This window comes from Etheostoma spectabile, chromosome 13 (genome assembly GCF_008692095.1).
Source record: "Etheostoma spectabile isolate EspeVRDwgs_2016 chromosome 13, UIUC_Espe_1.0, whole genome shotgun sequence".
Taxonomy (NCBI): Eukaryota; Metazoa; Chordata; class Actinopteri; order Perciformes; family Percidae; genus Etheostoma; species Etheostoma spectabile.
This window is the reverse complement of record NC_045745.1, coordinates 2,149,695-2,162,955: the sequence shown is the minus strand read 5'-3', so window position 1 is coordinate 2,162,955 and position 13,261 is coordinate 2,149,695. Positions and strand designations below refer to the sequence as shown.

The following is a 13,261-nucleotide window of genomic DNA, read 5'->3' as shown; positions in this document are numbered from 1 at the left end:
ATTCTCCGACCAATCTCCCGCTCCATTGTCCCCTCAAGACCCCAAGGTATTTAAACTCCTTCACTTGGGGTAAGGACTCTTCCCTACTTGAAGGAGGCCCTCCATAGGTTTCATGCTGAGAACCATGGAGATTAGACTCAATTTTATCAAATATGTTTTCAAGGGTTAGGGAAACCCCGACATATCCTTGATGGAGTCCAGACACTGGTGGGGAGGTGAAGGAGCATGAAGACGCAAACAAAGCAACTGACCGCTCGGACAGCTGGAAGAAGTCCCAGGGTGCCGTGAGCAAAGATGACTAGAGGAAGAAGCGGGGGGAGGAGGAGGGCTGTACTTTTTCTGAAATGACAACTGACAGCAACAGAGGAGAGGACAGAACAGATTTAAAGCAGGGATGACCCGCTGTGATTGGGTTGTGAACACATGGTCGATACCGATTGGTTTAACTGAAAGAAGCGCCACGAAAAAGCTGATCAGTTTAGGATATAAGTGATAAAGTTATTGAAGTCTGCTTCTGAGAATTTACACATTAGGACACTACATTACGGACTGATGTGTGAGGAAAATGATTATTTTTAGTGATGATGGTTGCTCTGTTTATGCCGAGTAATAGCAACATAAAATATAGATCACTTCTTCCGTGTTGGAGCAATACTCAGTTTTGCTACATCCATTGCTAGCTGTGTAAGAGCCAAGGTCAGAAGCCTGCAGATGAGATTCTGGATGAATTTAAAGTGAGTCTAAAGTGGTGACAGCATGCAAAACAGGAGCTGATAGTAAACTGTTAAGCACAGCGGAGGTGACCTCCAGTTCATGACACAATTGATCTACTTCAGCTTACCTCCATGTTCAGATGGCCAATTAATGAAGACAGATCCTTAAATCAAAAGTGATGGCCACACTGAGTAGACAACACACGCACACACACAGGCAGATTTGTGTTGTTGTCATTGTGTTAAGAGGAGCCTTGAAAAGCCATAGCTTCACGTCAGGAAAGGGTGCTATTATAGAGGGACATAATACAATTCATCGAGAGCTATTTCTTAAAATGATAAGTTTACCAAAAATGTTTCTAACTTTATCAGAAGCTACCTTCAAAAAAGTACTATTATATATTTTAGCAATGCATTTTCATGAACATGTTTGAACAATATTGCATGGAAATGTGTGCGCACCGATATGTATACACACCGATATATCTGAAAACAGGCAACCACCGGCTGGTCATGTGATGCCCGCTACCAGTGGTATAGTCTAATGTATTATAGTGGGTATACTGTACTGTATGTATATATAGCCAGAATCTGCCTTTTGGGTGTCCTCCCCCATGGAAGTTTTTAGCATCAACAACTTCATTTTCTGAAGTCAGATACACTTTTATGCACCAATTTACAGAGGAAATACCTTTTTTAGCCTATGTGAAGAAGAAAGTGACAGATGACAAATATAATGGAAAGTATGTTGCTGCGTGTCATTGAGCATTTTTAGGTGGGCATAGGGAAATCCTGGAGCTGGAGCGTGCGTATCAAGTAGACTACACCACTGCCGGCTACAGAGCTCCATAACAATCAGCGGCACTTGGTAGTTGAGTTCATCCATAAATAGGTTACTTGTAGACGGCTACAGAGCTCCTTTAGGTATTGCCATATCAGAGGCAGTTGGTAGTTCAGTTTACCCAATAAAAGGTGACTTTGAGCAGGTTACAGAGCACTGCGAGCTGTTTCGACGGACATTACAGAAGTTTAGGTGCCACAAAGTAAACTTCATGTGGCAAGTAAAGTTTAGGCTCCAAAGCCATTAGTTAAGTTTAGGAAAAAGATTGTGGTTTTAATTAAAACACTCCCCAGGAACACCCATTTCCTGGGTGAACCTCTTGTTTTCCAAGGTAACTGAACTCTGCTCTGCAGCTTGAAAGTTGTCTATGACCCACTCATCCACATCGACCTCCTCCGACGACGACCTGCTGTCCATAGTGTTCTTATACAGTGGCAGTCACTCTGGTGCATAATGCAAAAAATACGGGGAATGCTTACAAATTACAGAGCATTACTTCACGTAGCATGCATTACTTCACGAAGATTTTTGCACGAATGGTTCATGAGCATTGCCTGATTTTAGCAACATCTTTCACTTATGCAGCCATTGCTTCAGTGGTTTTACACAGTATCCTCAATAGTATAGTGCCTCACCGTAGGCTGTGGCTAATTAGAGAAGCTTGTCCAAAATGAAAAAAGAGACAGACCTTCAGCAGTCTTTATTGACCCCCTCTCAGCATGGAGAGCTCTTCATCTTGAGAGGGTGGAATAAATGTTCAGGGTTTGTTACTTACAGACTCTAGGTCCACAAGGTTCAATTGGTCTCGGAAGCAAGAGCAGGTAAAACCCCACATTTACAAAACCTCTCTTTAATAAACAAGAACAGTGTCCCCCTATAGAACATGTGAAGAAATGAAATTACTTGCTCAGGAGTACATACAGTAGGCTTTCTCTAAGGCTACAAAGTGGACATATGGATCTAGGGCAGGTAGAGTATGTCTCATTCTTCTTTCAGCACGCTTTGCTGTGGCTTGGAGATAGAGTGGTCACTTATCCCCAAGGTTGGTTGTTTATTCCCAGATGTACACATATGTGCAGTGCAGTAGCAGTGACATTATATTTGTGGTAAGAATAATATAGATACATGCAGTGTATTAACAGAACACACAGTTAGAAAAACAGAATAAATCTGGATAAGCTAAATAAACCACATAGACAGATATGTACTTGTCTATGTGCAGTGTGGTAGCATTATAAGAGTAGTAAAAATAGGTTTATGTGCATGTTACGACTGATTACCTCCAGATGTGTTACTGTAGTTTGTCTCCTGTTTTCTCAGTTAGGGCGGTAAGTCATTTTATTCATTTGACTATATTTTGGTTCTTTAGGTTAATATCTTACTTTCTAGACAGTGTTGTTTCGTTTGTTATTTCCGTGGTAGGCCACCCTGAAGCTTTATTTAAGTTACATATATTTATTTAATCATAAGTTATATTTAATGTCAAATTAATACATTGTGACAACAAAACAAGTTTTGTGGCTACTTGGGGGACGGGGAAGATGGGGTCTTTCTTCTTGTTCGTGTTGCGTCCTCTGCAACCCTAGACTGGGGCAGCATGAATAGTATGAAGAGCAGTCGAATATGAATATGCATAGGTGTAATTACAGTATGTACATCTGTAAATAATAAATACAACAGTATGAGAGGGTAGTACAAACTGTTGTATGCATATATGTATATATATATATATATATATATATTTATAAATACACACACACACACACACACACACACACACACACACACACACCACACCACACAAACAACACATCTATACACCAACATATAAACACATTACACATATATACACTATTACAACAACACAACATAATATATATATGACACACATATACCTACCACCACACACATATATATATTGCACACACATATACACTCACACACACACATTTATTATTGCACACACATATACACACACAACATATATATACATCCATATACATACACACACACACACACACACACACACCATATATTTTAACATACTACATACATACATACATACATACATACATACTTACACACACACACACACACACACACACACAGTATATTGTATATGCAAAGGCTGCAGAATGCTACCGTACATGAACCTTTATGCAATTGAACCTGCATTTATGGAACACCAGGCCAAGTATGACCTGCGCTGTCTCCAGTCCACCCTTCACTCTCCCTGACTCTGCTGGCAAGCTGCTTACCTCGGGTGACAAAGTCAAGTACAGCTGTCAGCGGGTAAGGATGTGGGACGACACAGCAAAAGAGGGGCTGACAATGTATTTCAGTCAGCGGTGTCACACTGCTGACACTGATACCGTCTTGAAAGGTGGATATATCTTCTCTCCACCTCTGCAGAACATTGAGCAAGTGTGACAGCATCGTTTCAGCTCAGTTATTCATCTATTCATTTACACAACAAACACCAAAATAATAAGCTCAGGTTGTTTGAGAAAAGAACTGACATCGCATTAGTGAGAGCAAGTGCAGAGACTAGATGCACACAGAAAAAAAGATACTCTGTAATATTGTCTGCATGTTGCTGCTGCTTTATATGCCTAGTTGTGGTAGTTGCCAAAACTTGGCTTCTTATTTTCTTTGTAAATATTTTTGAGACATCTGTACAAAATGCATCTTATGTTCAAAGGCGGTTAAGGAGCCAAATCTCCAACTCGCTTATCTTTTAACTTGATCTGTTTGGACTCTGCAAACATGTTGTTCTAATCCACTTCTGTTAGTTTCATAATTTGGCTAGAAAACGGTAATTTTCTAAATGGTGGAAATCCTAAGTCCAGATGACTAGCAAAATCCAATCAATGGGTCCAATCTGTCCACCAGATTTCATTGGAAATCTCTTCTTAGGCTTTTAACATTTTCTGCCAATAGACAGACCAACAAACTGAGGACTGAAAACATAACCTTCCTGGCAGCAGGAACACAACTTACTCGAATAGCAATTCATATTTCATCCAATACACACACACACACACACACACACACACACATCTTAGCACCTTGTCTCGGTACATAGCAGTTAAGGAGTAAACATCCTTTTCCCCTCCACCTCCTTAACTGCCTTCACAAGTGTGTCTGTAAATGGTATGTGTATTCTCCTAAGGCTATGTACAAAGTTTGGTGTTGAAAGCTCAAACATTGGAATATCTTCAAGGGAAAGCTGTTTGGTGGAGTGTTGATGGAACTTGAGACGGATTTGTAGTGTAAGGACAGGTATATGAACACGCGTGGCAAATTTCCCATACCATATATTAACACTTGCAAAAACATATTACACATACAGGTCAAGACTGTATGAGAACAGTGCATTTTCTGATGAGTTGATGTCGGCGGTGTAACTGCTAATGCTGACAGGTGCATCATTATGCAGATCTTCCCTAGCTGCAGGATGTGTCAGATCTTTCAGTTTGATGTCAGATGAGTTTTAAATTTAACTACTGTTACCTCACCGTACTCTGTACCTAAACTTAACTGTCATGTGACAGTTAAGTTTAGGTACTGTCATGTCCGCTACAGATGCTAAAGGGTACCTTGTGCGTCCGTGTTGTCATTGTCGTTGCCAAGTTGGGAGTGAGAACGGGTGGATTTAGCTTGAAATGTTGGATTAATAAAATAATTTCCGCACTGGGAAGAGAAGAGTGTGTGACCCATTTTTTTCAAACTCTCTGTTTTTATGGCTCTTATTTAGCCTGCCTTGAATGTTGAATTCATTCTTGCGAATTTTTATCTGATTCTCAATTAAAAACCCAGAGGAAGGTCACACCTTGAAACAGGTGGGTGTGTTAATACATACAGTATTCATTCTAATTTCTGCAAGTGTTGGTGTTTTCTGATTCTCAATTTGTAGAAATAACCTGCACTGCGTACATATCTTGTTACAGGGTTTTTCTAACACACAATGGCAAACCCCCGCTGGCATATTGTGTTCATAACAGGCAACCAAAATGTGCCTGGGAGATTTTGGGTTGTGGGTTTTGTTGAGCTGGAAGTTCAAGTAGTATTTTTTGTAACTGAAAAATGACTACAAGAATTAAAATGCCTAGGTGCATTGCTACTGTTTTTCTTTTTCTTTTGCACTGAAAAATAAGGTATTTACCAGTTTGGATTTTCATTTCCCCTCACTCGGCTACATCTCAAGAGGTCGTGAAAAAATCTCACAACGATTCATTTTCTCTTGCAGGAGCGGTTGATATAGTGTGTATTTTATTGGCACACCAGGCTCCGCTGTTGTGGTTTAAATGAATTCTGCTGCAGAAATCAGTTTCCTGTTGTTCTGACGGGGGGGGCAGTCTACATGATGTGGCTGAGTGAAAGACCATGTTGACTGATGACTTGCTTGAGAGAGAGAGAAATGAAAGGACGGAGAGAATGGAAGACTAATCTAAATGTGTCAAGTGTTGGCCATCTGCATCTATTTCATCTGTCAGTGATGCTTCACATGCCAAATAGGTGTGTGTGTGTGTGTGTGTACGTTCATGTAGCTGTGTTTATGTATACAATTTTTTGTAACAGACAGCTTCCCTGATGTATGTGTTCATGTGCTCTGATTAATGTCCTTGTATTCATAGTACACATCTTAGGACATCAATGGGAAGAACAGCCATTGAAGGCATCATTGATGCATTATGGACCTATGATCCTGAGATTTTAAAGTTTAGTTTAATTTTAAAGGTGAAGGTAATGTTATGGTTGGTTTTTATTTTAAACAGTCACAGTTATTCTCTTTTTAAAACCATGATTGACTTTACACAGCTCCCTTTTCATGGAGAATATATCACATACCATAAAAGGTTTCACTTTATGTGCTCAAGGTGAACCAGCATTTTGCCTCCTTAACATTACGTCTCCAAAAATAACTTAGGACCTCGTCCAGTTTGTGCATCTGTTTGCAGACTTTTACTGATTGCATGACATTATTGAAGGCCCGAGGGAGTTTGTCTGTTCCTGCCAACAAAAGAAGCAGTACGTCAGAAAAGAAGTGTAGAATCCTTCGTGATGGTGAAGTATGTATTCATTGTGTGGCATGTCTTCCATATCAGGCCAGGGAAACCTTAGGTCCGTGGAATCAAGTATACTTGGCGTTATAGTAGATGCTTATTGCCTTTGTCATGTGTTCCTTAGCACATTTTTTTCATCTTAAAGCGTGCCCTTGGCCTCTAGTCAAACCAGCTTTTTATCTCCGAACAGCAATAGACTTGGTGTTTCTCTTGACTGAGACCTCAAAGTGACACCATGTGACACTTTCTCAAATAAAGCTTCGGTTTCTCTTTCTTAACATCCGCATCTGGGTCATCTTATGCCGATTTTTGATTTTTATTACTTTCTTCAAGCATCACATAGTCATTCTGTCCCCTTTAGCTACAACCTGTTTTGCCTTCTTGGTCTTTTTTTATGAAAGGTGGCTCCTGCTTGTAACAGAAAAAGGAAGCGCTCACACACACACACACACACACACTTAATGGCTTTACTTGAGCAAACTAGAAAGTAACGTAACTTCAACTCAGACAGGGAAATCTGTCATTCTGTCTTGAGTGTGCAAAAGAAAAGGCAGAAGATAATGTCAAAATGAAGAGTTGGTGTCTCCGGGGTGGTGTGTGTGGAAACAAAGAGACCAGAGTTGGCAGCTGATTTGAATCAATGTGAGCCAGGCTGAACAGGTGTGCCCCATCTCCAGATGACCCTGGCCTTATGCTGCGTTCCAGACACAATTTTTAACCCGTAAGTTACGACTAGTCTGCAACATATTTTGGGCTTCAATTAATAATAATAAAGCATCCTTTATTAATCCCACAAGGGAAAATTACAATTTAAACTCTGTTATTACACATAGGCCTGAGTTACACACACACGCTCAGTACCTATACACGCACTAATGGAGACATAGTCAGAGTGGGGGGGTGGGCTGCCCATGGAAAGGCGCCCCGAGCAGTTGGGGGTTTGGTGGCACCTCTCCAGCTACCAGTCCACCACCATACTTTGGCCTGTTTGGGGACTTGAACCTGCAACCTTCCAGTTCCCAACCCAAAGTGGTCTAGGGGTGGAGGACGCAAGCAGTGTAAACCAATAAACTCGGGACAGAAAACAAGCAATTTTATTGTGCCCGCACAACTTAAAATAATCTTCAAAAGGAAGACAAAAATATGCACAAGTCTAAGAGCAGGTCTCAGCACCTCTCTATACACAAAGCCACTCTGCCCTCTCTTAAGCTGCTAAGCCATCATCAGCTGACAGCCTCAGCTGCTGGCCTGTCATCAGCAGCACACACGCAGGGAATCACACACACCTGCAGAGAAGACACATAACCAGAGGTGGTAGAGTAGCCAAAAATTGTACTCAAGTAAAAGTACTGTTACTTCAGAATAATATGACAAGTAAAGTAAAAGTAGTCATACAAATAATTATTGAGTAAGAGTAAAAAAGTGCTTGATGAAAAAAACACTAGAGTAGTGAGTAACTGTTGAGTAACGTCTGATTTATTTCTCAACACAAGCATCAATCAGACCGACAATAATCAATTTAGGCAAATTATAGTTCATCCAATCAATAAAATAAATAAATTAATTTATAATTACAAAATAGCTAATAGGGGGAGTCTCCTGGTTTGCGTTGCCTGGCGACGTTTTGCTTCTGACGTCTGCTACGACTGTAAAGCTAACCTGTCGCGCTGCTGAAACGAGTATGGTACATGACTGAACAACGGTGTGATTGGTTAAGCACAGTCACGTGGTGTAGAGCCTTCAGCGGAAGACTCTCTCTGTCAAAATAAAACATTAAAATGAGACGTACGCTGGGGTAAACAATGAAGCGTAGTAACGAGTAACGAGCTCATTGGAGCCTGATGTAGCGGAGTAAGAGTACAGTTTCTTCTTCACTAATCTGCTCAAGTACAAGTAAAAGTATAGTGATTTAAAATACTCCTAGAAGTACATTTTTTCAAAAACTACTCCAGTAAATGTAACGGAGTAACTGTAACTAGTTACTACCCACCTCTGCACATAACACAACACGGCACATGACACCTGTTTGCAACCCTTTCCACCAACTGAAGGTACCACATGGGATAGAAGAAAGACGGATTACTTGTTAACTCACAAATATAAAATTGAGCAATAAAAAAGTTCAAATTAAATGAATGCTTAGACTATCAAGACTAGTAAACTAGTGATGGCCAAACAAAGCCTCATGGAGCTTCATGAACAGTTTTCTTTATTTTTTGAGCACACTAGATGGCGCTCTTGGTTTAAAGAAAACGCCAATGCAGTGTGCTTTTAACCCTTTGTTTTTTTCTTTCTTTTCTGACTTCTGAGTTTCATGTACTGTGACTGCAGTGATTTTGGGGCTGAACACAAAAGCCCAAATCAGACCAAATCAGCTCCATGACATCCAGAGCCCTAGATTGTGATTAGCTGCCACAAGAAAAGGAGGACTTTCCTTTTGTACTCCCGAGACCCATGACATCCTGCTAGAGAATCGGTTTAACATCCTTAGCCTACTCGCACTCGACATTGAGGCGCAGGCCTCTGTAGATGGCTACGGAAGTGCATGCAGACGTTTAGGCTCAACATACTGGTTGTTGCAGTATATTCTTCAAAATGTCAGGGGGTGTACATCTGGAAAAACTCAAGACGTAGTAGAGAAGAAGTAGAGAGCGTAGGTAAAGGAAAGCAGGCTGCCTGGCAACAGTAGTTCACACATCCATGGAAAACGCCGACGCTCCGCCAATCACTGCATTTGTAAACTCTAATTATTTGCCACTCTCCCTATGTGTGTTCCAGGCAGTCGTGTGGAGGCAATCCCAGTCCACTTTTTATTTCAGTGTTCAGCTTCAGACTTCATTTGGCCATCACTACTGCACACTAATGTTCTGAATATCAAGTACAAGCCCATTTAATGAAGAAATATGACTTTGAGCATGCAAAGGATGTAGATGTGCTAGGCCAGTGCTCCTCTCTGCTATTTATAAAATCATCTTTATACCAAATCTTTGTTGCCCATAGACCGTAAGTGTGTCTACTTCCATTAGAACCATATCAAACTGGAAGTCAGAAATGCCGTAGCCGAATGTCTCCGGCAAGGCCAAATCCACCTACAGCCAGGCTCACGGAGCTGAAGCTATTATCATCGGTAGCCATAACCCTGCTAACAATTCTCCCACCAGGTCCGACATGCCTCCAGATAAAACGTATGATATGTGTAAGGAGCTGTACAAAGAGGCCTCAGAGTCCGTCCTGCCCTGCCTTAATGATTGTTTTGATGCCTTTGAGGCTAAGTTTCAGTCACTCGCAGCTTCGCAGGCCGAACTGTAAACCTGTGGGACTAACCAAGAAATAAGCTACTGGCGACGTTGACGTCCACATAATAGCGCTTAAAGCTAAAAACACTGAGCTGGCGGGACACAAAATCCAGCTTCATACCAAAGTTCTTGACCTGAAGGCCCGCTCTGGGAGACACAACATCAAAACTGTGGAGGTAAAAAAGGGTGTGGAGGAAAGTAGACCCCCTGAATTTTTCTCCAGATTTATCCCCAAACTGCTCGGTGGAAGATAGAACATTGAAAAAGGATTGGATAGGGCATGTAATATCATTATCTTTTAACCTTGTGTTGTCTTCCCGTCAACCATTAAAAAATATTTCTAATGTTGAAATTTTCCGCACTTTTTTTGAAGGCCGATTTATTGTGATGACAAAACTGAAAATGGGTGAAATTTGACAACATGAGGGTTAACTGTAACGCAGTGTGAGTGGCCATTTTGAGAAATAAGAACAATTGGAGAAACTGTTTTTGATACATTGGGGAGATTGGATTACATTTGTGAATTGTCAGATCTACTCAGAATCCTGGACTCTCTTAAATCTTTATGCACCCAATTATGACAATGAGTCATTTGTCCAAGACATATTCTTGAAGTTGTCAGGAGGAGAACAACATGTTTTTATAAGGGAAGACTTTAATTTCTTAAATTAAATCAGCTCTATCAGTAACCAAATTTAGAGCAGCCATTCTGGACACCACAACTGTTTTACTCGGATTGATCTTTTCCTGTCATCAACACAGCCGATTCATAGAGAAGTAGAAATCTGAGTAATTATCAAGAATATAAACATCACTCACCTCTGACCCTATCCATTTATATGCCTGAATGAACTAATAATATATATAGGTAGATATATATAGCCAGATTTCTGCAAATTCATAAGAGATCAGATTGGGCTATTCTGTGAGACAAACTGTGCTTCTTCTCCCAATATTTTTACATTATGGGAGACACTAAAAGCTTTTTAAAGGGAACAAATCATCTCTTATGTCAAAGTTATCATAAAAAAAAATACGTGGCAGAAGTAGAAGAATTGGAAGCAGACGTTTTGAAATTGTAAAAGGAGTTTCAGGGTCTAAAGATGTACACCACTTATTGGTAAACAGAAAGCTTAGATACAATACTTTGCGTACTTTTGAGAAGTAAGAAAAGTACTATGAATTGGGGGAGAAGGCAAAGAAAATTCTATCTTGGCAACTGAGAAAAGAAGAAAGCTCTAGGACCAAACTGAAACAGGTTCTGTATCATATAACCCAACAGAAGTCTATAAACAGTTTTACACACATTTGTACTCATCAGAACCACCAGAAAGTACCCTTGATGATTTTTTTGTCCACGATTGAACTGCCCAAACTTGGCCAGGAAGACCAAAATAGTCTTGATCTGCCCTTTACACAAAAAGAAATTGAAAAAGCTCTGGGCTCAATACAAGCGAATAAATCTCCAGGAGAAGATGGCTTTCCTCCAGAATTATGAGTTATGGATTTACTCCACCCACTTCTCATGAACGTTATCAACTCTGCCTCCAAGACTTGAACACTCCCTGAATCATTCTCTACAGCCATAATTACTGTAATTTAAAAAAATAGATATCTATTGAAATGCTCTTCATAACGGCCAATTTCATTGTTAAACACAGATTATAAAATAACATCTAAGGTCCTGGTTAACACTGACATGGCCAATACCTACCATAACTCATGATTCCAGAGCAGTGTGGCTTTTTCAGTGTGACTATTTCAAAGCGCTCCTCAGCTAATAAACTACGTCGGCTCTTTAATATTTTTCTCTTAACAAAATCTGAAACGGAACCCATTATAGCTGTGGCTTTAGACGCTGAAAAAGCCTCTGATAGGCTAGATAGAACAGATTCAATTGAATCATTTGTAAAAGGTTGTGTGGAAGCCATGACAATCCCCCTGATGGAGTCTAGAGACTGGTGGTGGCGGCGAAGGAACCCGATGTCCAGACCGAAGGAGTCGACAGAGAGACCAGCAGGAAGAAGACACAGGATGCCTTTGGGTGACGATGACTGGAGGTGGATGACTGGAGGTGGATGGGGAGGTGGAGGGTTGCACGCTTTGCTTGAAATGACAGTTGACAGCAGCAGGGAGAGGAACAGATTTAAAGCAGGGTTGTGACGCTGTGATTGGCCCCTGGAATTCATGGCCGATTCTTTTTGAATTAACAGGAAGGTGAACGCCTCCAACAGCTGATTTTAATTTAGGAAGAGAGCAGTGATTAGGGCTAGGTCTTCCTGAAAGAATCATTGACATGATCAATTGAAGCTGCTTGTTCGATATGTACAGTATAAATGTGATAAATATAAGAAAGTATTACCTGACTATTCAGGACATGAACATATTTAACAGTTGCTTTCATTAATCGCAACTATCTTAACCCTCCTGTTGTCCTTGGGTCAAATTTGACCCATTTCCAAAGTTTTTTTGTATCAGAAATGTTTTTTTCCTCAACCAAATTGATTCAATTTTAAAAGCATTTGAGAAAAAAACTGAAATTTACAAAGCAGTGACTATATTTTGAATTTGATGGATAAGTGCAATCATTCACCAACATACGATATGTTCCTCTGATCTTAACTAGTCAAAATAATTGATAATTACATTTTTTAAACTCTAAATTTAAGCACAATTTCATATGAATGAGGTTCATTCGCCATGAACTCCAAAACTAAGTGTAAAATTAGTCACAATAAGTTGGTATTGGCATTGTATAGATTGGTGGTAGTAAAACAAAAGCTCCAAAAACTTGGTCCCACGGCCATTGTTGAAATGGTCACGTTAAATTATCTATTCATTTGTGTACAAGGACACGTTTTTTTTTTTTGGCAATTAATTTCCCCGTTGTTCTTTTACTAAACACAACCATCCCGTTGTTGTCGCGCGTCCCCCAGCAACCGCGGATCGCGTCCCAGCATGTGACGTGTCCTTTCCCCGTTGTTCTTTTCCTAAACCCAAACCAACCTCGAAATAGAGGAAAAATTGAAATACATTGTATTAAAATTTGTGCTCCCCACCACCACAAAAAAGTGACATAAACATGTCCTTTAACACAAATCAATTGATCAAAAATCATGTGACCATTTCACAAACTGCCATGAGACCGTGTTGCTTGGCCAGTGGCACAAGTGTTGTCTTATTTTGAAAGTTAAGATTCCTCTTCTGCCCCCTCAGCCAATCTGGTCAACTTGGCCTAAATGTTTCCCTCTTGTAAAAAGGATTGCTCGAGCTGAGTCGATTTGCATTTCAACAGCTCAAACCTCGCCAGCAAATCAGTTTGGATGTCAGTCGCTCGGGCTCCAC

At 40.4% G+C, this 13,261-nt stretch overlaps 1 long non-coding RNA gene across 1 annotated transcript in view; it reads right to left on the bottom strand.

The window, feature by feature from the left end:
- The window catches only part of LOC116700553 (uncharacterized), an 8,232-nt gene extending 6,721 nt beyond the window's left edge, over positions 1–1,511 (bottom strand). Inside the window, exon 1 of the long non-coding RNA XR_004334684.1 lies at positions 1,443–1,511. This is a non-coding gene — a long non-coding RNA (uncharacterized LOC116700553). The remainder of the gene's footprint in view (positions 1–1,442) is intronic.
- Between the last annotated feature and the right edge of the window lie 11,750 nt (positions 1,512–13,261).